A 24,991-nucleotide genomic window follows, 5' to 3' on the forward strand; every position below is an offset into this window, starting at 1 on the left:
CTTACCTAAACAATTGTAGATATCTGATATTTTCAGAAAGAAAAAAGATGTAGAATGAAACTGCATAAATAATAAGCCAAACTTTCGGAAAAATGCTTAATTTCTTAAAAAATATTATCCAGTTTGGCTTTTAAAACTAAGAATATGTTAGGGAATAAAAAAAGCAATCTTATTCAGACAGGGAGAAGGAAGCAAAAGCTTACCTTAACAAACCTTATTTATTTATTGCTGCTTTTTATCTAGATTTCCATGGAGCATTTCCTTTCTATGAAAATATTCATGAGTGAATATAGAAGAAAATAAAAGAAATGGTTTGAAGAATTCATACAGAGTTGTAATTAGGAAGTCTGAAGTAGTATTTCCACTTTTCTACTTACTTGCCCTTTACATACATTGCAAATTGGTATTGTCCTTATGTATGACTAGTATATCTGAATGTATACACATTCATACATGCATTTGTGTGGTCATGGAATTAACTATCAGACCATCATGCACCTACCTAGGGGAGTACTTGGCAAACCTCAATTCTGGCATTTCTTAATGTAATGTGCTCTGCTTTGCAAAAAAAGTCCTTTGACCACAGCTCTTTGGTATGTCATGATGATGACTCTTGATTGTCTCCATATGCTGCCATGTGGTTGGAAACCAAAGCAGAAATACTTATCACCTGATTTCAGTCTTGGTTGTTGGCTGTAGAATTTGTTTGGCTTAACAGCTGCTAAACACATATATTCTGCTGAGGGGAGATGGTGGGACTGGGCAGAGGTATGACTAACTAATGGGTCATATAGAATGTTTTTATAAATAATTTTCATTTGATGCTGAATGTCCCTTTTCTCCCACTTAATCTATTTCGACTCACAGTAAAAATCCATTCTTCTTGTTATGGGTCTTCATTCAGTTTCCCATGTCTAGAGTCAGAGTTGGAAAATTGTATGGTAACACGTTACTTTGAGAATAATGCAGCTGATAACAATACTACTGTTAATTGGGTAAGAAGTGAACAAGGGGCTTTGTAAACAGACTTTGAAATGATTTCTTAACTTGCCTGCCTTGATCATGATAATTACCTCTAGTGAAATACTGAGTGAACTTTAACAGCCTGAATATACTGAATTGTGATACAGTCATACCAAATTTTCTGATTTTGCAGAGATCCGTGCTCCTTGTTGGAGTCATTAATTTTGTGCTCTCACTTTGTTTTCTGTTTCTTTAACCTCCACAAGCACCCTCTCAGAAATATATCTTTAGATTTCTTTTGTGTCCTATTTTCCCTCTAATTGTTGTTTTCTTCTTATTTTTTTTTTTTTTCAGAATCCTTCAGCTTTCTTTTTAAAAGGGTAGGTACATGAAGTTTACTGATTCCTGGGCTGTTTCTTGTTCTCAATGAAAATAAAATACTTTTTATTTTCATGAGTCGTTTTGCAATGAACCTTCGCCTACTGTCATCATATATTTCTTCCTTCATTTTCCATGTTTGCTTAACAGTTTTATCTGCAGAATCATCAGATTTTAGCAGTGTGGGTTTTAATGTTTTTCCTTTGATGGGAATCATTGCTGCTTCATATGATGGGGATGTGGGAGAAGAGCTTCCAGTCTTACGCAGAAATTATTTTTTTCCATGTTCAGAATTTCTCACTAGATAAATACTGTGCCTGGCAGCTATACAGGTAAGGAAGCATCATGTTTCTCCTAGCACAGTTATTTTCTGGAGGAGACAAATGTAAACTCTTATTCCAACATCAGACTATTTTCATGGGATCATTGTGCTTACAATTATATTACTACATGTGAAGTTTGACAATGTAAACAATCAATTAATTTGTGAATGGGAAATAGGCAGCACTTTAAATCTTATTAATATGCCCTCTTTCTTCTTCCATGATTCACGGATACTGCAGTAATCAAATGCATCACTGGGCAAAGAAGCATTAAAATTCTTGAGATCTGCGAACTCCTCTTCTTCATCTCTTGTTACATGTAGTTGTCATAATCTAGTGTGCACACAAAGCATGAATCTTCAATTATAATCATTAAAAATGCTATTTATTCTCTGGTTTTCATTTTTGTAGGCATCTGGTCAATGAAGTCATTTCGAGCAGCTGTGAGCTCCTGAGTACAGTGGGCCTCTGCCTGGTGACCCTTTCCAGAGCTGTGATGTGCCAGGTGACCCCATATTTTCCTAGATTCTATGTCCATATAGCTCCAGCCTTGGGCAAACATAGGCCCTGGAAAACTGAACTGCAATTTCATTTAGAGAAGTAATTGAACTACAAGATTGAATGAGTAAGTAATTTTCTGTGATACAAATGCATATTTTAGCCTGATGGCTGAAAAGAGTGAACATACAAAAACTGCCAGGCCAGCTTGTTGTTGGTTATAGGTATGGTCCTGACCCCTCAAGCTCAGTTCTTTCTTTCTGTCCATAAAATATATTCAGCTGAAGGAGAAGCCATTTCCTGGATTTATTTCAAAGACGATAAAAAAAGTCAAAGCCCCAAATCTCAGCCTTTCTTTTTGGGATCATTGTAAAACTTATTTAAGTCTGAGTAGTCCAGCTAGTCCAATCTTCCCATTTAAAAAAGCAGGCGGAGGACAAGGTTTTTATCACTTTTTGGTTCACATGATTCATGTTAGTACAACTGTTATAAGTTATCAGTGACACAGCTAATCTGAGCTACTTGTCAATAACATTATTCAGACAAAAAGAGAACAAAATATAAAATCTATGTATTGTTAGAATGCATATTGTAGACCAACTGAGGATAATTGTGTTTACTTAGAAATCTGCACAGGCACAGAGAAGAGATACCAAATGATTGATTTGTGAGTATTTTGGTTTGGTGGCTGGTAAAACAGTAGCTGGCAGTTTGCAGTATAGCAGTAGTTACAGGCACCCCCAGTAACGCATGCTGTTTGTTATTGTACCAGGTTCCACCAGTGCTTTTTGCACTGCAGGATGTTAATCTGTCTGCTTTCTAGGGTTTCATTGCAAGTGATCCTTAACTGTTTTCATGATATTGTGTACCTAATACCATGCTGCAGAAGGTTTGCTTTAAACTTGTTTGTTCTCTCAAATTAGCTACCCTTAAAAATGGATTTGTGTGAAATTACTTGAAATAGGCGTTAGAAACCTTATTCAGAATAGCTGAGCCAGCTAAAGTTGTTTAATGCTGCATATCCAACAATTATCTAAAGCTTTCCTTACCACTGTTCCAGCAAAGGTACAAAACCGTCACAAATGGTAGTGCATGCTGATTGGTACATATTTGAGGAAAAATATGAGTTATAATGTAATATGCTGGACACATATAAAAAAAAGACTTGTATTTTGTTTCATTTGCAGCTAGTATGATGAGCATGGGTAGATAAAACAGGCCTTGCGAATGTAATTTAGTAACCAGTACAGAGTGTTTAGTTATTCCGCATGTGCCTAGTAAGCATGTCAACAAGAAATAAAACGAATACAGACTTGCTGTATGAGTGAGACTGAATGCCTGAGTGTCTGGTTATTGAGCATCACCTTCTGGGGCTGCTTCCACAGTCTGAGGACCCCTGACTTGGCAAAGGAGGGAGATAGCAGTGTCCGTCACAGCCTGGCACCACGGCAAACTGTCCCCTCACATCTGCCTTTATGGGGCCTGATGTCAGGTCTCAGGTGGTGGTCAGATGGGAGCATAATACTTACTTAATCTACTGCTTGATATTAACTGGGTTAAAAACAAAATAACACAGAAGGGGCTGGTGAAAGAATGGTTCCTATGCAGGCCATACAGCACGCATCACAGGCATTGCTGTTTAAAACACTGTGTGTTTATTGATAGTGTAAGATGCCAACTTGGTTGGGACTGACACAGTATTTACTGACTATGAAATGGAAATGCCTAAAGCAGAAGGCTAGCTCCACACAGAAGTTCATTTCATGCAGTTTATGTGAATTGCTGAATATTACTACCAAAAAAAAAAAAAAAAAAAAAAAAAAAAGAAGAAAAAAAAAAAGTGTGGATATTTCTGCTGGTTTATGTTCTGTTTGGGAAATTATAGCATACACCCATGAGATTTTCTTCACTCAAAATCTTCCAGGGCAAATGGTTTTCTCAGTTGGGGAATGAGGTTTTAGGAGGAAAACATTGCAACTGAAATAGCTCCCATGTATCTGCGTGGAATGAGAATACTTTATGACTGATGCATTTAGCATTTAATCAGAAGCTTGTAAAGTCAGATTTGGTGGGTGAAAACAAGGTTTGATAACCTCAATCTCATTCTATTTTGGGTGCGCTGGTAGTAAGCAAATGTACCAAACATATGAGAGCCATTACAGGGTACAGTACAATGTACTGGTCAGTGTTTTCATCATTAAAATAGGCTTGACTTTCCCTTTCTGTAAGACGAATTTCATATTCATTTCAGTTAATTGACTAGAATAAAGTTAATTCTCATTTACCCTCAAAGAAATTGGAAAAGATTAAGACCCTAACTGGAAATATGGAACTGCTTTGGGTAGTGCTGCTTTGCACCCTGACAATGTCCCTTTGGATCAACAGAGTCTTTTTGGGCAGCTGCAGCCTGAAACCCTGTGCAGGCAATCCCTGCCGGGTACCAAGGCTTTGCTCCTGTGGGCAGACGCAACGAGAAACCAGAGGTGATCTCAAGGCTGGCAGTTTGGACTGTCTGTGACAGTCAGGACAGAGAGGAGAAAAAGGAGGTCTTAAGTATCAGTGGAGTCAGCAGCCACTGGAGGTGTGGGATAGGCAGGGAGCTGAAACAAGGCACGTTGTGGCAGGTAAAAGAGGGTTCGGTTCTCAGAGGCGAAGGTGGGTCACTGAGAAGAAAAGTGACATCTCTGTAAGGGGCAAGACACAATGGCGGGAGACAGAAGGCGATGTAAAGGTGGTAGATCTGAGCTGCAAAGCAACGAAGGAAGGATATTAAGATAGGGGGAGTTCGGATGTGGAGGCTTGGGAAGAGGGAGTTAAGGGGTTGGGAACTCTGGGTGTGGGGCTTTACATTTTGAAAGGGACCAGGAAAGGGAGGGTCCAGGAGTTTGCACAGAGGTGAGCTTGAAACATCCTCAAAAAGCCAGTGCCTTTGGTTGTGACCTCTGTTTGAGACAATGATCCACATTTTACCATTATCCTCACAGAACTTTTTCTCCTTATCCTTAGTTCCCTTGCATGCACCCTTCTTTTTAATGTTGGAAATATAAAGGTCCTAAAGTCAGACAGTATCTGCATGGCTGGCAGCAGTTTAATTATCAACGCTTCCTTGGGTGCCTTAAAGTGTAGGAGTTCTGGGATAAACTAGAAATAGCTCCTCTCAAGAATGCAGCAGGGGTGGCACCAAGGAACGACCAGAGATCATTGGGAAGAAGAGGTACAAATGGCTTAGGAGAAAGGCACTGACACTGCAGCTAAGCACAGGCTGGAATCCACCGCTCAAGTACCTTGCTGGTTTGGTAAAAGCTCCTTTGGGTGGCCCACCCAGCTAATTACAATTCACTGGCTGGCAACTTGGTGTTGCCAGGTACGTCCCTTTTAATTTACTTTGATGGACAGGTAATTTTTATTTTTATCTTGAGTTTGAGAAACCTGGGGACACAAATACAAAGAACACAGGTCCACATAAAGGCTAACAGGGAAAAGCCATTTCCTAACATTTTAGGGTAGGAAAAATCCTCCTGGAGAAGTCAGGGGAAGACAGGAGTACTGAAGTATGTGTACGCATGGAAAACATATCTCTCTGCATCATGACAACTCTATTTTTATGCCTGCTGTAGCAAAACTAAATCTGGAACTTCTGTCCCACAGGAAACTTGTGTATTTTAACATTTGCTTCGTTCCTCAAATCAGGACAGAAAAAAATATAATGAACATTCCAGAAAAATACGAATCTAGAGACATTTTGACATTCCTTAAGTTATCTCTCAGCTTATGAAAGTAATCAGAGTCGCTTTAATTTTTTTTTTATTTTCTACATTTTCCCACAGTGACACGTTACTTCACAGGGACCAGACTTCAAAAGCCCTGAGAAGTGCTCCTGTGCTCTGACACGCCTGGTGCTGGAGTTGAGTGCCATATCCATGCAGACATCACAGGTACCACTTTGTATTGTGCTATGGGAGCCATTAGTCCTGCATGAAGCCTGACCTGTAGAAGCAGACCCTAGTCTGTCTTCTTATAGAGCGATGTGCAGATGGTGAGTTTGAAACAGCATTCCTGGATCACTTGAAATAAAAAAGGGATATCAGATAAACACCTGGAAAAAATTCTTATTTGTTTTTCAGTGGAAGGTCTCAGTCCATCTGGATGATTTTTCTGAAGTGAGCCTTTTCCTCATCTTTGCAGAAACAGACTGAAGATGTGAAAATTCTGAGTAACAACCTTCTCTTTCAGCTGCACTGTTTGCAAGGCTTCCTGTTCCCCGTGAGAACCACCCTCCTGTGAGCAACCACCAAGCCACCATCACCTGAAGCCTTCACAGCAGCATCACCTCTGCATGGGGGTAGCTCCTCCAGGGGAAGAGCTCCTCTATCTCTTTCTTTAATTTGTTGCTCTTACCTTGATGCTACAATGTCATTAGTTCCTTCTAATTTCAAAGGGCATTCCTGTTCCTTTGTTAGCAGATTATTTTGATTCTGAAGAGATTTCTTTAACACACATGTGCACATTCTTTAGTCTAAGCACTGCACACGTGTGAAGAAGAGACATGACGTAGGAGGATGTTGTGCGGGCTTTGTGGCTGTGGATTGTGTAGCCTTGGTTAAAGATATCTTAAAGATTTCATCGGCAGCTTACACTGTCATATGTGGATGAAGAGGACATACTGAGGATTTACAATATATTTCCATAGGTTTGTAAGCATGGCCAATGTTGTGTTACCTGCTGTTGGATGTTATTCACCATCGTTGCTTATACATTTTACACAGTTGCTTACATAGTTTTTACTTCCATTTGAAGTCAAGTACTTAGCTAACATAAACTGAAAATGCAATATTTAAATTAATTGAGCTAAGCTAATTTATACTGACTAGGAGCCGGCCTTCCTACAATTTTTGTTGTTAATTGCTAAGACAGTTACAAATGCTCCTATTTATGAAGAGTTCTGACAATAAGATAATTTCCTTTGTACTTGGAATTCATGCTGTGTTTCATTAGATTTAAATTAATTAGACAGAAGCTGATTGTATAGATATGCTTGTTGTTAGTATTCTAATTAAAAAAAACAGCTCTCCTCTGACAACGTATCTTCCCACCCTACCCAGGGAAAGCTAATTTGACAGTTTCCTGATTATTTTTCCTGTCCAAAACCATGTCAGCCTTTGGGATAAGCAAATAAGCAGTTCATTTGGCTGGAAAAGCACTTTGGTGATTGTCTGAGCAAAAGCAAAATTAGCTGCATACTTCCATGGTAGAGCTGTATTATATTTAGCTCTGGATATACTATTAGAAAACACTTGTCCTGAAAAAGTGTTGGTGCCTGGCATTGCTTTCCAGAATGGTCTATACTTTGATTTTAAGGTTTTAAATTAAGATGTATATATTCTGGCTGCCGGTGAAATGGACTGACAGTTGATGATGGTCACAGTTGGGGAGTGAATTAACTGTAGAACAATCTCAGTTCTTACTTTTAAAGAAACGGTCCAGACAATCGTTCCCTAAAATAAGATCATTCTGAAAAGGAGCAGCTTCTGACTGCCAGTTAGGACAAGCTTGCTCAAATATTGTCAAGGCTGAATCACTTATATAACTTAAGTATTTATGCAGTTGGTGGATGTTAAAAATATCATATGTGCAGCATATACTTTTATTAAAACATCAGAGGAAATATAATTACAAAGTGGAGGGGCTAAAGCCTCATGAGACTTTTCTCTAGCAGCATTTCCAGCTTTACAAGATATCTTGCGTGACATGCAATTATTGTAGCATGTGCATCCCATTTTTTACAGTCTGAAACACTGGAATAAGCGTGAACACTTTTCATTACTTAAATGGATCTAAACCAAATGTTTTGAGGTTTGTCCATCCTGTTTCATTACAAAGCAATTGGACATTTCCAACTGAAAATGCTTTTATGGTTTACCATGTAACATACTACTGGTAAACCTTTGAAGAGAGCAATTTGGTTGCACCATCATTTAGTAGAATTTGGACAGCTAAGTTTTTTCGATGCCCTGGGAAAGGTGTCTTGGAAGCAGCTCTTTTAATCAGTAACTAATGGATTTCTGCCAATGGAAATTAATCTGGTCTACTGCACAGCTATCAATACATTTCATTAGTTTAATATTTAGTATCCACCCACTGTAACTGGGAAAAGGCAATACTGTAAGCTGACAAAGAATCACTCAGGATAGCTACAAATACTTGAGAAATATCTTCAGATCTTTCAACAACTGGACAAATAATCCACATTCTTTAAAAATGCTTGAAGTTTATTGGCATGTGAACTGCTTAGCAGAATGGTTAGATGAAAAATAATGGAATATTGTGCAATCACTTTGGGCAATTTCTTTCTCCTTATTCCGGGAATGGTTTGGTTAATTAGCATGCTTTAAACACGACATTTGGCTGTCTGATATGCACAGCTGTACACTTTGTGCTTTACTGGTGATCCAGCTGCACAATGTGCCACACTCCAGCTGCTTTCTGTACACTATTAGAAGCAGTATCTTTAGAGCTATATTCCTTTTTCTTTTTTTTTTTACTTTTGTCCTTTTTTTAAAAAAAAAATCTTCTTTATAATTCACAAGTCGTGCACTTGAGTCATTACTCTTTAACACAGAATTATTTTACCTCAAGTGAGTTTTCCAGAGATGATGCCCTTAAAACAGTAGCCTACAAAAGACCCTTAGGAAAAATATTACTTTGATCGTAAATCTTACCTATAAGTAAAATCCTATGTCAAAGAAGATCCATTGGTATGATTTCATGGAGTCTAAACAAATTATTTTAAGATAGACAGGTTTCTGTCATTGCTAAGCTTTTGAACAGTTGGAAGACTTTTAAAGTGTTCCGTAAGACAGAACATGCTCAAGGTGTCCCAGCTTTGACAGAGTGTAATAGATGCACATTTCAAATTGCAGAATCTCACGGATCTGCTGAAGATGTTTTCTCTAAGATTAGACATTAGATCTAACTACAGCAAAACAGTTTAGCGATCCAACTTCACATGTTTTGTGTTCCTCAGGGGGAGCTGGTTGCATACATCAATGGGTGTTCTCTCCAGGGCAGTATACGACTGTTATCTATGACATTATTTGTTCAGCTAGGTTTTTTTCTGCTATAAAGATAGAAATTTCAAGCTACAAAAAAAGGGGCAGAAAATGGGAAAAACTAAAGCAATAGGGTGCAATGCTAAGTGTAGCAGTCTTGAGGCTGACGGTGACCTTCCCATAAAGAAGTTATACTCTGACTAATAATATACTATTTTTGCCACAAAATTGTTGTAACACTTCATGAACATACCAGCAGTGTTATTACTCAACCTTTTTATATGCAGAAAGACTTTATGCATGATACATTAATTTTCCTCTTAAAAATTGACAGTTCTCTTCTGACTGCACTTCCTGGTACCCCAAAGAATCAGCTGCTTATTTTTCTTTTTTGGGTTTTTGTTTGTGTTTTTTTTTTTTCTTCCAAAGAAGCGACAATTATTACAAAACATATGACTGTAAGATTAAGGTTCATATTTTATTCAAAGAGTTTAAGGGAGTAATGGCATGTTCTGTACAGAAAAGAACTCCACAGTACTATCAGAGCTAGCAGAAGTTATGAAAATTTCCATCATCTTAGATAAGGTAACATTATTTATGAAATACTTGCACAATTAGATAGCTTACAGTATATTCCCAAGAAATGTTGACTATATTGGCTAAGGATTATTTTCTGAAGAATGGTGCTTTTGAATCTTGTACATGTGGGAGTAATGCTTTTAGTGTCATTTTTTATGTTACCATGAAATAGCATTGCCTCTCTGGACCATAATGGCAGTTTACAGAAAGTCTATACCTGGACTTGATATTTTAAGGGCTCCGGGTGGCCCCCCTGTGGGCCTCATCACTCTGTGTGCCCAGGTGCCACTCGGGCACAGGCAGAAGTTGCAGTGGAGCAGGAGGAGCTCTCCGCAGTGATTCCCAAGCTGGCCAGGGTGCCTTGGCCCTGGGGCAGGGTAAGGCTGAGGAGAGCTGGCGAAGCTGGCAGGGCAGCTGGAGCCAGCCCAGCTGTGGCCTCGGGCACGGGATGTGCCCTGTCATGGAGCTGCAATGCCTGCCTGGAGCAGGCAGGGCTGATAAACAAAAGGAGGACTATGGATAAGCCACTGAGCTTGGCCCCAGGAGGAAACCCCAAGCATTCTGTGGGGTGGAGCAGGATCAGCTGGCAGGATGCTTGAAAAGAAAAAAAGAGCTTGACTGGTGTCTGCTCAGCTTTGTCCAAGAAAACAGGTTTTTGCTTTCAATCTAGAGGGACAAAATTGTGGAGAAGAAAGGTCAGACTGGTTTTACCTCTTGCTCCTAAGAGGAAACCTTTTAGTATAGTTATAAATGTCAGCTCTCTGGGCCAAGCAGTAACTTACTATATCATCCTAACCAAGAAGCATTTAGAAAACTTGTGAGGGAAGTTTGGGACTCAGCCATATATACATACATCAGCTCAGATATAAGTTCAGTCATTCCTATGACTTCCTTAATAAGAATTTATTTATACTTCAAACTGAAGGTATGAGATTTATGACTTTCAAGTGTTGGTTAGCTAAAGCACGTAGCAGTATGCATGCTTTCCCTTGCCAGTGAAGCACAGCATTTTCATCCTCTCACCATGCCCCTTCAGCTTTTTAGCTCCTCCCAGGACAGCACCACAATTTGTTCCTGCTGTGAGGATGGATGCTGGCATGTAAGGACCAGCTTGCTAGGCACCTAAATGAGAACCACGCTTATTTCTCTATGGCAACCAAACATCTGTCTGATGTAACAACAAGCCTTGACTCATAATCTGGGTCAGTTTTTAATTGAATATTAATAATTAAAAGCCTTTATATTCCTTTTTTGAATTTCCTGTTCCTGCCCATTCAGACCTAAGCACACTAGTGCACCGTGGCAGAGCTCTGAAATTCAGCAATTAGTCATGCTGGTGATTGCCCCAGGAACAATAGTGACAGGTAGGAGCTGCTCATGTGTTGAATGACTTCTGAATGTGCCAGCCTTATGGAAGATACAAGTCAGTTTGACCCTTAATGACCACCACGCGTTAGCCACTGATAGGAAGGACTGTACGTGCCTGGGTAAAGCAATATGAGATACAGCTTTTACCCTGCTAGCCACCGAACACCCAGGACTTCTGTAGCATAAGAATTTCTAACAGGAATTGGACTCTGAAAAATCTGAGTCCCTTTAAAATCAGAGGATCATTACAAAGCAGCCAAAGAATGGGTTTCTTTTGGGTTCTACTGGGACACAGCATCCTTCTGTGCTAGAGGAGGGAGAAAAGGCATAGGTGAGCAGCTGAGGAGAAGCTGCAAGAGCTGCTGACCATCTTGAACTGAGATTCCATTGTTTTATATATATAACCAGATATATTTTTTTCTGCTGATGCCTAACCTGACCTTCTGAGTCTCTTCTGTGCCATGTTGTTCACAGCTGCACACAGAGCTCATTTAGTTGCCTCTTTAAGGTCCTTTTACAGCTGGAGTATGGGGCTGAAAATTATGTTTGTCAAAGTGTACCTATATCTCCTTTCCCCCCCAAAAAACCCCACCACAAAACCAACCAAAAACCACCACCAAAACCCAAAAGAGAAAAAAGGGAAACCAAAAAATTAATAGTGTGTGCACTCCTGGGGGTGGGAAGCATAATATTCTATTTCAGTAATTATTTTTGCTTATTCTTTATTCTAAACCCAGAAGTAGGTTGCTTTTACAACCACTAACTTTCTCCTCCTAAATGAACTCTAGAATCTGTTTGCTGTCCCGTGTAACTCATTTCTTCAGCTGTTAAGCATCATATCAGAGGATAATGAATTGTTGTTTATATATTACATCAGAAGTATGAGCCATTTCAATCATGTATAGTAAAATATTGTTTGCTTAAACAAATGATCTCCTAAAACCCATGATGTTTTCATGTAGGTGTCCTAAGCGATAAAAGGGGTAGAAATGAAAACACTGAAACCCATAAAGCATTCACCTAGACCCACTCGTGAAGCAAACATATAGTCCGAGTTCTCCACTGAGTTACTCTCAGGTTTAACAGACTGACTGTTGAACTGTAACAAGGCATACTAAAAACATTATACAGCTCCTGCAAAACTACTTACTAAAGTTGAAGACCCTGGCAATATCCTTTACTCTCCTGACTGGCTGCTGCAGACAGCTTAGTGCCTTGCTGACTGAGCTGCTAGATGGGGAGCTGACATGCCTTCCACAGCGGTCAGGTTTTATGCATCTATAGATGTCTGCTTAAGTCCTCTGGCTCCAGTCTCTTCATACCTTGAGGCTTACCATAGCATTTACGTAGATGCAACATTTAATTTTATTTTTAAGAGATGTTTCCCTCACTCACTTGGATGAATGCTTGTGAAGCAGGAAGAAGAAAAATTTATAGGTTAATGAATTCTTGAAAAAACACATGCACCTACTTCCTGAATATTAAAATATATAAAGGATCCCAAGAAATCTAGTTTCTATAACCTTGTTTTACTTTGCCCCTAACAAGACCTTTGGTGAAAGGTTAGGAAACTTTTCGTTTGCTGTCCTTTAAGGACAATAGAAAATTACAAGACTAGTTGTCCCATCTTCCTCTCCCTCAGGAACAACTCAGCTTTCATTGCCTAATTTTTAATTATTATGACAAGATAACACCATAGCCAGACCAAGTATGGGATTTTTCAGGTATATGCACCTCTGTTCATGAAAATATTTTGAAATTTCTGTTTGTATGTATGAAATCTGCATTTGAAAATTTAAACTTATATAACCTTTGAGTTTCTTTCATGCAACTAGAACTGCTCAACAAATTGTGGGTGCTGTTTGAGCTACTTAATTCTCACAGATAGTCTGTATAAAAAGTTTAAGAGCTTCATACCAACTAAAATAAATTCTCTGGCCTGGTCTAAGTACTGGTCATTATAAATTAAGTCTGATATCAGCTGTTTCAGACAAGTTATTGGTTATTAGATCTTCAAGCAGGAAACCTGAGGTTTGGAATAATGAATTGACTTGGAGCTACTCACCTGGTCGAAGGCATAAACACTGAGTGAAACTCTCCTTACTCCCAGTTTTAATTTCAAAGCAATCTTTCTTCCTTCTTTCAGTGTACTGTGTGTGAACTGCAGAAACACACATTTCTCTTTCTTGCTCTTTGTACCTAAATGCTGGAAAGTAAGAGCCAAGAATGTTTCTTTAATTACAGTTTTCAACTGTATGATGTGTGTAGAGAAAGATGACATTTGGGAGATTATTTGAAATTTTCTGTCAGTATTTCAGGGCCTTCAGTTCTGGAGAGTTTTATCAGTAGAAAAATCTTAATTTTTTGGCTTAATGGGGAAAAGTGAGGCAAAAAGCTGGACCCACTGACTGTGCAGCCCTCCATCCCTGAGCTCACCCGCAGTGAGTTGCCAGGCCTTTGAGAGCTTTGCAGAGGAAGGGGTTCAGAGATCAGGACAAAACCATACCCCAGTCTAGGCTGAACCAGAAACTCCCTTTCCTTCCTTCCTTTTGTCCCCATTTCTTTTACTGTTTAAGGAAAGGCAAAGCCTCTGCAGGCTCTTCTTCCTGAATTCACTGGAAAGTTTTTGCAGTAGTCCAATCGGGAGATAGACATGTGATTTGGCTGAAGGCAGACATTTCCTGACACTATGAACGTTGATAGTAAGCTTTAACAGAGCCTTCTGGCTGTGTTATCTTGGCATTTGAAGTCGTTTGCCTTTAAGCTCAAACTGCTAGCGTCTCCCAACCAACATCACTTTTCCTATATTTGGCTTGAAATTGAAATTGCTTCTTTCTGTGCTGGTATTTATTTCTGTCAGGCATTGGCACTCCTGACCGAAACTGAATCTGCTGATGAGCTATACAAATGTTCTGTAAAGAAAAGGAGGTTGGCATAACTTTGCCATTTTAGGCACATGATTACTAGTCTGTGTTTTTAAAGAAAAGGAGTATGTGTTCATTCAGGCTGTCCAAGATCAGTCCAAAATTAACAAATGGAATGAGTCTGGTCTTTTGCAGTCTGTTACCTCTTACAGGCAGCTAAGTGTAATGACAAAAGATACTGAGTGGTGTAGTAGCAGCTATTTGCACGTGGGCTAGTTGTTGGGGGGGATTGTACTGATAGTCTGAGCTGTTTCTCTCATGCACCCAACATAAAGCCTGGTAAGGAGTGGATGAAGCCATTCAAGAAGACCGTGTTGCAGTGATATTCTCAGAGATCAGAGAAAGAAACATTGGAACAGGAGTAAATTGATGCCGCTAAAATGAGCAAGTTGAAGTTCTGCAAAGGATCAGAAAAGCTGGTGGAAGAGACTCCTCAAGGAAGCTTCAGTAAGGTTGCCAATGTGGAGCCACCACCAGCCATTGGTACCAGTAGTGATCCCACTCATTTGATGGTCAAATCATGACCCTGCACTATCATCTTGGTGGACTACAGTCTCACAGCTGAATAGATATATTTTAAGTGTATCTCTTCTTTTAACAGTGCCTCCCTAGTGTGTATAACTATATAATCTGCAATTTAAATGTTCTAGTCATTTGTGGAACACCGTTCAAGGACTCCTCTCCCATTTTCCAGGTTTTGGAGTCCATATTTTAAGAAGAAAAATACAATATCTGTTTGTGTTCATTGTCAAAACCAGCCACGTTTTGGAGTTATTTACTGGTAAACTGCCTGTATTTCAAATTGTACTTTCTAAGTCTTGTCACAACTGATGCCAAATTTCTTTTAACACTTTTTTTTTTTAAAGACAGTCTCCTTTCCCTTTACTTTCTTGTTCTTTTTTTTTTTTTTTTCCTCCCAACAGGGAAAACTACCTGAACAAGAAAAATGCTCCCTAAAAGCGGTTTTGTATTTACATTGTAGATTGTGGCAAAACTCAATAAATGGTAACACCATGACCTTGCTGTTAACACTGAAAGAAAGCACCCCATTTTTGCCTTTCTGTTGACTCCTGTCTCTGCATTTGTGTGCAGTTACACAGCTGGAGTAAGATAGGTTTTAAGATACACAGTACAATATAAATTTGGATATAGTTTGCTTAGGGATACTGGGGGACGAAGTTGTAAGTATCCAGTGAAGTTAAAATAAATGTTTTTATTTAATTATTAAATAAATTCTTGAGCTATTCCATTAGCACATATTTTGACTGGGTTAGTGAGAGCTCATCTCTGTCTTTCTTGCACTGCACTTTCCAGCCACATGATACATGAAATGTTTTTCATCATGTCTAGCATGTTACAGTAATGCAACCATCCTTGCACGGCTGTTGGGATGCAGGGAAAGTATTATCAACTCTTACCAGGTTTACTTTATACTCTGAGCCCCTTTATATTCTGTGGTTCCAAAAGAAACACCTGGCTTGGTGAAGGTAAAAAGTTGGTTTCTGTGTGTCCATGGCTTATCCATGACTTTCCTAAATGTCATACCTTTCCCCTCTCTCTGAGCTTCAGAGAACTTCATACCACCTGCACCTTTCTCTCCCTGAGTCAGTTGTCCACTATTCTTTGTCCAGACTGGACAATCTGGACCTTTTCCTTCCCATGGAGAGATATATCTAAATATATTTCCAGCTCTACCACCTGTTTCAAATGCTGTATCAATGAGTTAAACTTTACAGTTTTGCTTTTGTCCTAAATATTATAGTGAAATGCTCTCTCTCTCTTTCTCTCTCAATCTTATCAGCTGGCTACTAGCATAAATTTATTTTCTTTTGCACAAAAAATATAATAAATCTATTGTGTCAACAGAGCAAACCTCCACTTGCTATTGTGATGCACAGCAACTCAGTTTTCTAAGCCAGTCAAAGATAAACCACATAGGATAGCCAACCTTTTAAAGCAGTTAGTACTAAGCTGCAAACTTTTCCTTGTGTTATCAGTTAGGATGAATATACACAAATACGGTTGCCTTTACTGTAAAGTGTACAAACTTTGTTAAGTGGGAAATAAACCTTACAAACAAATCTTAAGTTTTGTAACCTTGGTGGGACAACATTGATTTAATAAGGAGTATAAGACTGGGAAGACAGATGAATAGGAGAGGTTCTTCTTCCTAGTCACACAAAAGGAATGGTCATTATTTAGTTCATAGAAGATTTCTGAAACATATTAACATAATTAGTGGTACAATGCCAGGCCAAACTTCTTTAGCTACACTAGTGCCACCACAGCAAATTCAGTTTGATTTTTACCAGAAGATATTCTCAGTAATGTAATGCCAAGTACAAATGGAAAATACATTTTCCCCCATTTAAAAAAAAAAAAAAAAAATAAATCATTCCAAATATTTTGATGGTGTCATGACAAAAGCAGCTGAAGTCTAAAACTTTGCATGTAAATAGTCTTAATGAGGGGAAGTGCCTTTAACAGATGGGGAGTTGCAAAATTTTTGAGAAAAAATCCTCGGCAAACTTCGTAGGCATCTGCTAAGAATTTAGCGATAGAATGGCTAGATCCACCCTTTTTTGTGAGATGGGGGGACAAGGATTACTGTTCTCTCCCTCGGCCTTGCTTCTACAAAGGGAGAAGGCAATTGTAAACAGCACACTCTTAGCAACAATTTGAAACCATTACTGACTTGTTGTAGCACTCACTAGTTGCTATGTATCTATCCTTTCTTGTTGGGACAGGAATGGCCGCATTTACATCAAAAGATGCTATTAGAATATCAGAAAATGCAAGTTCATTCATAAAATGAAATTATTTGGTAACAAATAAGCCAACATAGCCAAACACAGGTTTATAGATAAAGTGACATGGGAGAGCAATTTCTGCCATGTCTACCGTGAATGCATTGGCCTCACCCTCAGGGTTCAGTGGCCTTTTGTGTTTCCAGAAAGCGGCCTTTGAGTGTCTCCTGGAGTGGATGAACATCACCTGCAGTCAAGAGAAATTCTTCCAATGGAGTCTCCAGGTGAACAGTGTCTGACTTTGGAGGAAGAAGTTTTTCCCCACAGCGTACCGCATGATGGTTCCTAGGCAGATGTTCTGTGTGATGGCAGGAAACTGGAGCCATGTTTCACCCACACCTTCCAGAAGTACCTGTATGGCATCAGCAATCACATCAGTATCGGGGCTCCAGCACAGATAAGGTAGGGTCGCGCAGGCAGATGTGCGGGTTTGTGCAATCCAGGCTCTCAAGTCACCTAATGCAGTGTGCACAAGCTTGGGCTTTCGCTAATTCTGTTCGTCACTAGAAATGCATTCATTGTTATCTTCCTTTGAATAGTCCCCCTCTTACTTATTTCAAGTATGCTGTGCTTACCTTAGAAGGAATTTTGAATCTCCTGATGGAATGAAAAGTTGTGAAACTCTTCTGAAAACTCAGACCTCACTACATTAATTAAAATCTGTCTTCCTAGGTCAGCCATTCTTTAATAGACATTAACATCCCTCTTTCTTTTTCTTTTGCAATGTGAAGAAAACCCTACAGCCTCAAAGTGCATTTCTTCTTAAAACAATGATGAAAGGATCTTACTGTTTTCTTCAGTTGTGGCATAAAGAATGGTAATTTTGGATCTCTGTGGTGTACTTAGATCTGCTAATTATTAAATGCTTTCACATCATCATTGTTTTCCTTTTTCACCTAATTATTATAGCCTAACTTAGATGTCTGATGATGTCTCCATCTAGCTTCATAAAAAGGCTGGGTTCATGTATTTAGGGCTTTGTGGAGGCACTTGGGAGAGGAGCAGCCTGTCTCCTTCTCTGCTTAACCCCTGAATGTCCTGACATGCCTTTGGTAATTCAGGGTACCAGTCACTGTGCACTCACTGGCACCTTGCTGTCCCAGAACAGCAGGATCTGCTCGCCACCAAGGAAGGGTCCTGCTGTGAAGAGGATGTGTTCATTAAGGCTGAAGTTAGTAAGGGAATACAGTGGCTTCACCAGGTCCTGCCTACAAACTGGCCTGTGATAGCTCTTCATGTGTGCGTTCATAACCAATGGATGCTCACATTATTTAATTTTGTATATTAACTGACTAAACTCTTGTTATTCATGCAGCCAAGAATGCAAATACAAATACTAGGTAAAGACTTCCTTCCATTTTGGCGTACTAATTTGCTTGAATGAGAACTACAAGATGAAAGCTTTCTTTCTCCAGCAGACATAATCTGAGCTCTGGTTGCTTTCACATTGGATGGTTATCTCAGCATGAAAGGGGGGGTGCTTCCCAGTGCAGAGAGCCAGTGGATCCTGTGAGATCCACACCAGGACTGGGAGCACAAATGGAGCAGCAGTAGAGAAAGAAGTGTGGAGCCAGCATTGCTGCATGGCCTTGTTCACACAACAGTCACAGGGCTCAGCCCGCAGAAGGCCACTGGAACCTGTCCGTGGTTGTACCGGTGGGATCGGGGCTGCCAAACCCTTGCCTACAGCCCCTGATGTTAGATGCTGTGAAAATCAGCAAGGTCTGCTCAGCAAGCTTTTGGCTTACAGGAAGAAATGATGCAACTCTAAAAGGGATCAGAGTGTAATCTAAAGCTACCAGCAGCCAAAATACTGTAGGGACTGTTTTGCTTCTGTGTTTCGTACATTTTGCAGCATTTGGTGCAAGACTATAACTTTTCCATTCTGCTATTGCTTTTTGAAATCTCTCAATCAGCGGTAAAAGAAGTATTTTAAAACGCAGTATTTGTTACCGTTATAGGTGCATACTAATTAGGGTTCAGGAGCAAGACTTGAACTTGGTAATATATTATAGTCGAACATTAAGTGACTATTTCAAATTGAGACCACCCTTTTCAAGTCAAATATGCCTTTTAGTTTCTTCTGCATATATAGAGTTACGGTACTGTCTAGCACGTATGGACATGGAAGCAGAAACGGTGCTTGTGTGTCTATTCCCACTCTTGTATCATTCCTGAACATCTGAGCTATGATACTGAGGCATTTATTTCAATATATTAAAACTTATTTTTGTCTTCATATAATTTTAAGTGAGAAACATTTGGAGAATATATTTAATTTACTAGCATAGTTGATGCATTCAGCAGTGCAATTTGATTGCGTTAAGATGCCTCCAAGAGAACACTACATAATATACAAACCCAGTGAACAGGAACTGCTAGAAATTGTTGTCAAGCATTGAAAGATGCTATTTTAAAATAAAATGAAAAATTAAAGAACAAATTCCAACTCATATATGATTTTTCTTGCATTTATTTCTTCTACATTACTTTGTAATCCATGAGAATTTTTGTCTCCCCTTGGCTTCAAATAAGCTGGACTTTGAAACATGTATTAAATGCTAGTAAATTAGGGATAAGCTTTACAAATGCATGTGTTTGGGACAGGGGAGAGCAAATTCCAAAGTTCTGTATTATGCAGCTTGCAGCAAGCTCTTACCATAAGGTCATCTGCTGGCAGCAGGACACCACCACAGAATCCTACTTAGTCACCACTGGTCACCTGATACAATATTTGGGGAGTTTTGAGAAGGATATCAGCTTTATGTTCCTTAGAAATAGAATTCAGGGTGCACAATCCAATGTGCTAAGTACTGATTTACCCAGATTTGAGGAAAATTCTGTGCGTGGCTTTAAATCTTCCTGGAAGATAAAAGAGATGGAGGGGAAGGAAGACAGGGATGGAGAGGAGGGAGTGTTGAGTACTGGGAATAGTGAGAATACTTAACACTTCCCTCCTGCCCCCCCCAACCTGCAGAGGTTTTTGAGACAGATTCCCCAAATCCTGTTTATTCTGGAAGGCCACTAAGTCAGCTGTGAAGCTCCATGCTCTTCCTTGTGGGCAGGTGGGCTCTCCAGAGGCATCAACATCTCCCATCTGTGGATTACTGGGCCATGAAGAGCTGATAGAATCCAGTTTACAGCATTTATTTCTGCTCTAGCATATAAAAATATCTACATGCAAGGTCAAATCTTTGTTTAGCTACCACACTTGAGCTTCAAAGCAAACCCTGATCTTTCATAAGGGTGAATGGGTAGAATTTGATCCACATTATTTAAATCAGCCCAAAAGAGAACATACTTATTGTATACCATGTTTTGGTCCAATTATTTTTTCTTCCACAAGGCTTATGAGGAACATAAAAGAATGAAAATAGCAACAAATGTAGATTAAACTGGTCCTTGGAGTTTTATTTGCTTTCATTTTAGGATTTGCAGAGGCCAGCTTCTGTTGCCAGTAATCCCTTAATATGGTTGCCTTTGCTGGTCTTAAATTGATGACTTAATACTGATAGCACTCTAAGGCAGTGAAAGATCAATACACGTGGGCCTTTTTGCAGTGCCCTCCATTACTTTTTGTGATTTATTTCTCTCTTAGCTAGCCTATGACTAAGCCTCCTGGATTGAGTTTATTGCATGTCTGCTTTGGCAGCTAAATAATTGAGAACTTTGCTAAAGGAAGAGAAATAAAACTTCAAAATATGTTATCTACAAGGCTTCTCTTGGTCTCAAACTCTTCTGAGCTGCTGCAAACTTCTTTGGAACAAATCATTTTACCTCACTTAAAATATTATGGAAGTTAAAACTTTCAGCCTGCCTGAAGGAAACTTTACTCAGGGACATTTCCAAGCCTTTTTGTAACACACTAGCAAGAATGACAACGCAAAAGCTGGTAGTTGACTGGCAATGATGATAAATGAATCACAGCTATGAAAAGCAAGATGTTTCAGGGTGGAATATGGTGCTTGTGGTCTACAAACAGCGTCTAAATTGAAATATAACTGCGGAGGGTTGGGTACCCAGGACTCATCCCTTCTGGGCAAATCAATCATACCACTGCACTTGTTAGAACTAAATATTCCAGGGTGGAACTGGTCAGAGTAGTATAAGTATTAGTGACAATTGTAACATCTAATTAGCATTTATCATGATTGCATGCTGCAGTGATAATAACATTTGCAATGAGAAGCTGGCTCTGATCTTACTAGGCACTATGCAGAACAATGCCTTCCAACTGTTCAAAAAAAGTTTTTAGTTTAGTTAAACAAGCTATTTACACAAGTATTTGCTGGTTTAAAGAGTTTAAAGTTAACAGCATGTTTCTTTTGACAGCAATTATGACAACAGCTCTATACCCATGAAGAAAAAATGACTTAAGTTACAACTTTTTTTACTGAAGCTTTGAGGGAGGGAGAAAGCTGGAGTACAACTCCTGCTTAAAATTGTGTGAGGCTTGCACAGACCCCAGTGGGCACAATATCAGGGCAATGATGATGAGGAGTTTAGGCACTATCAGCTTCCCAAGATGAAAGGCATTGGAGTCCCAGTTCCAGAGACAGAGAAAACTCATTTTCTCATCCCAGCTGGCAGCTGCTGAGTTTCTCTTCCCTTGTCCCAGTAACCGATCCCACTGTGATGTCAGTTAAACTTCTCTCCAGTTTTAACAACTTGCTTAAAAAAAAAAAAAAAAGCTATAATGAGCTGTTGACACCTCAGGGATATCACTGGAAAACTTTTGTGTTTTGAAGCAATTTTGCAGATGCCGTATTAGAAAGGTTTTGGCCTTCTCCACATGATTTCTGCATTTTATTTACAAGAGATGCCTGCATAGAAACATGATCGTGTTTCAAAATGCCATTTTTTTCTTCTCCTTATTTCTTATTTGAAATCCTCATTTTCCAGCTGACCCCACAGCTATTATGCGAGTGACTCTGCTGTGTCACCAGCTGCAGCCCTCTTTAATGTGTTTATAACATCTTCACTGAACACCTTAAATAGGCATGCCTGTTAGACGAAAGGCTATAATTTGTATTTATCATGGTATGTATATTACTATAATGCTAGTATGGCTACAGTTGTATCAGTCTGATGTACACCTCTGTCTATAGAATAATGAGATGTATTGATATAATAACAGCTATAGCACCATCAAGTTATACTCTTTTAACAACATTAGCGTGGTTGATGAGACAGCACTACAAAAGACATTCAGTTTGCTGGGAAGATAGAGATTGCACAGGATTTTTCTTCCCATGATCAAGAGACGTTTGTTCAGAGGATTTTTTTCTTTTCCATAACCATAAGAAAATAACCATTTTTCAATAGAGAGAACATTTCCCATGTAGTGCAAGCACAACCACAAGAAGAGGGATCTCAGGATGGACCACAGGAGAGGGGCACTAGCGCAGCACACACATAGGCCAGCACTGCCCGGGGGAGAAAGGATGCATTTCTGCCCCACACCCCCTCCTGCCCCTACCCTGTGCCCCATCCCATGCAAGCTTGAACCTTCATGGCTGAGCATTAGGAGGATCAGGACACTCACTGGACTGGGCAGCAACTGCACCTTTTGCCTCCGGCATTAATTTTCAGCCACTTTGGTTCCCTAATGCAGAGCAAGAGGAGCTGGCAGGTAGGGAAGGTGAAGGCTGTTCTGGGGAGCACTGCTTAACCCACACCGTTAGCCATGGCCCAGGGTATCAGCTGGCAGGACCCCCGTGAAGGGAGAAACCCTGATTCTGTCACTGAAATTTCTGAAGTTCCAGCAAATGTAGTGTATTTTCTTCTGCAGTTGAGACTGTCTTTGCAGAAGTAGTGGTCTGGTTGCAGAGGCTCATAGCTCAAAACTGTCATTAGTAAAGGTAGAAAAGAAAATGTATGAGCAGGATTTGTTTTTAGGAAAATTAAAAGATCAAAGGCAAACAAAAGGAAACAAAAAATATTCACATGAAAGTAACTTGCATGGCTTTCTAGCGGCTTGGGTGGTCAGCACCTTTGTATGGGCTTCAGTAGAGCACAGTGCACCACGTGAGGCATCATGTGCTTGGAGCTGTCAAAGCTGTAACAGTAATGTATTCTACCAACACTTAGAACAATGAATACCCCTACTATATACACCAGGAACAAATGAAATTATAAATGAGAATTTCATAAGTTGGTTTCTTTTTAATTTACATTTTTTTAAAGGAAGATGATGCCATACCTCGCATTCTGCTCTATATCCAGGTTTTTTTTCCAGCTGAGGGTAAGAAAACAGGTTTGATTCTGTGAGGTTGTTTGAGCTTGTTGCTCTCTTGCAACCTTGCAGCAAGGTTTTTCCCAGGAGCTATTAATCCTCAAAACTGGGTGAAGAGTGGAAAGGATGGTTTTGCTGTAGGCCCTTTTCTACTTTTAAATGAAACAAACCCCATATTTTCAAGGTCTAACCTGTCTTCTCTGTATGCTCTTTACCATATTTTGTCAATGGCAAGTTATTTACTGAAAAGGACTTCAATTTTTCCTAACCTTTGGGAATGTAACCAAACAATGGGGGTAATAGTAGTTTGCAAGCATTTCTCCTGAAATAAAAACAAACAATCTGGACACTCCTCTAGAGTGTTGCTTATATCACTGTTGTGTGACAAATGCCTTGAAAATACTACACTTGCTTATTAGTGCCAGAGAAAACATTCTCTGGTCTTCCATTTCTCTTTGGCATTTTTATACTATGTATAAAAGACCTATTCTCCTAATTTAAATAAACAGCAGTTTGCCCTTTTCAAAACCATTCATTAAAAATAAAAAGTACTAATGTACTGATGTTTACAGTTAGAATGTCATAGTAAATTACATGTTTGTGTACTGCAGTTGTGAAAAAAGCTTGTAATTACTTCTTTTATTTGTTAATTTGCATATTTAATTAGTCAGTCGTACTGTTGTATTTTAATTCCTGAATTCAACAAGATTTTCATGACATAGACATTGCAGTCACAAATGCAGAAGAATTCATCCATTTAAGACTTTGAATGATATAACAGGTCAAAAGAGACCTTTTTTTTATTTTAGAGAAGACTGATATTTGTTTTCTTAAAAGAAAATTATATTAATTCATCTAAAATTACGATAATGTTATTGAAAGAAAATATTTTTTAACTGGGTGGATAAATACTTTAAATCTTTTTTTTCTGCATATAGTGAGGTTTCTGTGCATATGTATGATGACACAGGAGTCACAACAGAAAAATAAAACTCAAATTCAACTGCCATATATATCTTAGTTTTGAATTCTTCTACCTGTTATTCTTTTATCTGATACTATACGCCCTCTTTGTCTTCTTCCTACACTAGTAAATTTGGGTCCACCAACTATGAGAGCTTGTCCCAGTCTCCAGTCATGCTGTGGTGGTGGTCGTCATTTTAGAAGAGGTGCTGTTCAGAGGTATACTATGCCAGCCTTATTGCCAGAAATCTGCAGTGCAAGCTCTCTTCCACACATTAGCATCAAGTACAGAAAGCTTTCTTTATGGACAAGCTCATGAAAGTATACAGTCTGTAACTCATTTGCCCATTCAAGGTGTATGAAATGCCTTTGGCATAATTTTTAACCTGTTTACAAAACAGAAGACCTTCTCCCTTGCTACCTCCATAGCCATCTTCACCTTCTGTCTTCTAAAGGCTAGCCTTTGGCACCTGGCTTGCTAGTTACTCTCTTCTTGAGCCTTGTTTCCAGATTAAAAAAACCTTATTCAGGCTTAAGATCCAGGACAAGAAGTAACTTTCATGCCATCACTTGCAAGGTTGCTCTCCTACTAGTCACACAGAGTCTTCTAAAAGACCCAGCCTCCCAAATACAGACCCCACAGCCCTCTCACCAAAGCAACTGTTAAGCCACAGGCAAAAATCTCCCTGGAAGGAAGGCTCAGCACAAGCACACAGCCAGCCCTCGGTACTCCTTCATGCTGCAGGTTTCTGAGTTACTAATCCAGTCTCCCTCCCCTAAGCCCACATTGGGACCCTGGCCCAGCCACACAGCACGCTGCAGATCTTGCCCCATTTGACCCACAGGAGGCCTTTGTGAGGGCAGTGGTGGCTTCCAACCACCTAGTCATCTCACAGCATACACA

This window comes from Falco biarmicus, chromosome 6 (genome assembly GCF_023638135.1).
Source record: "Falco biarmicus isolate bFalBia1 chromosome 6, bFalBia1.pri, whole genome shotgun sequence".
Taxonomy (NCBI): Eukaryota; Metazoa; Chordata; class Aves; order Falconiformes; family Falconidae; genus Falco; species Falco biarmicus.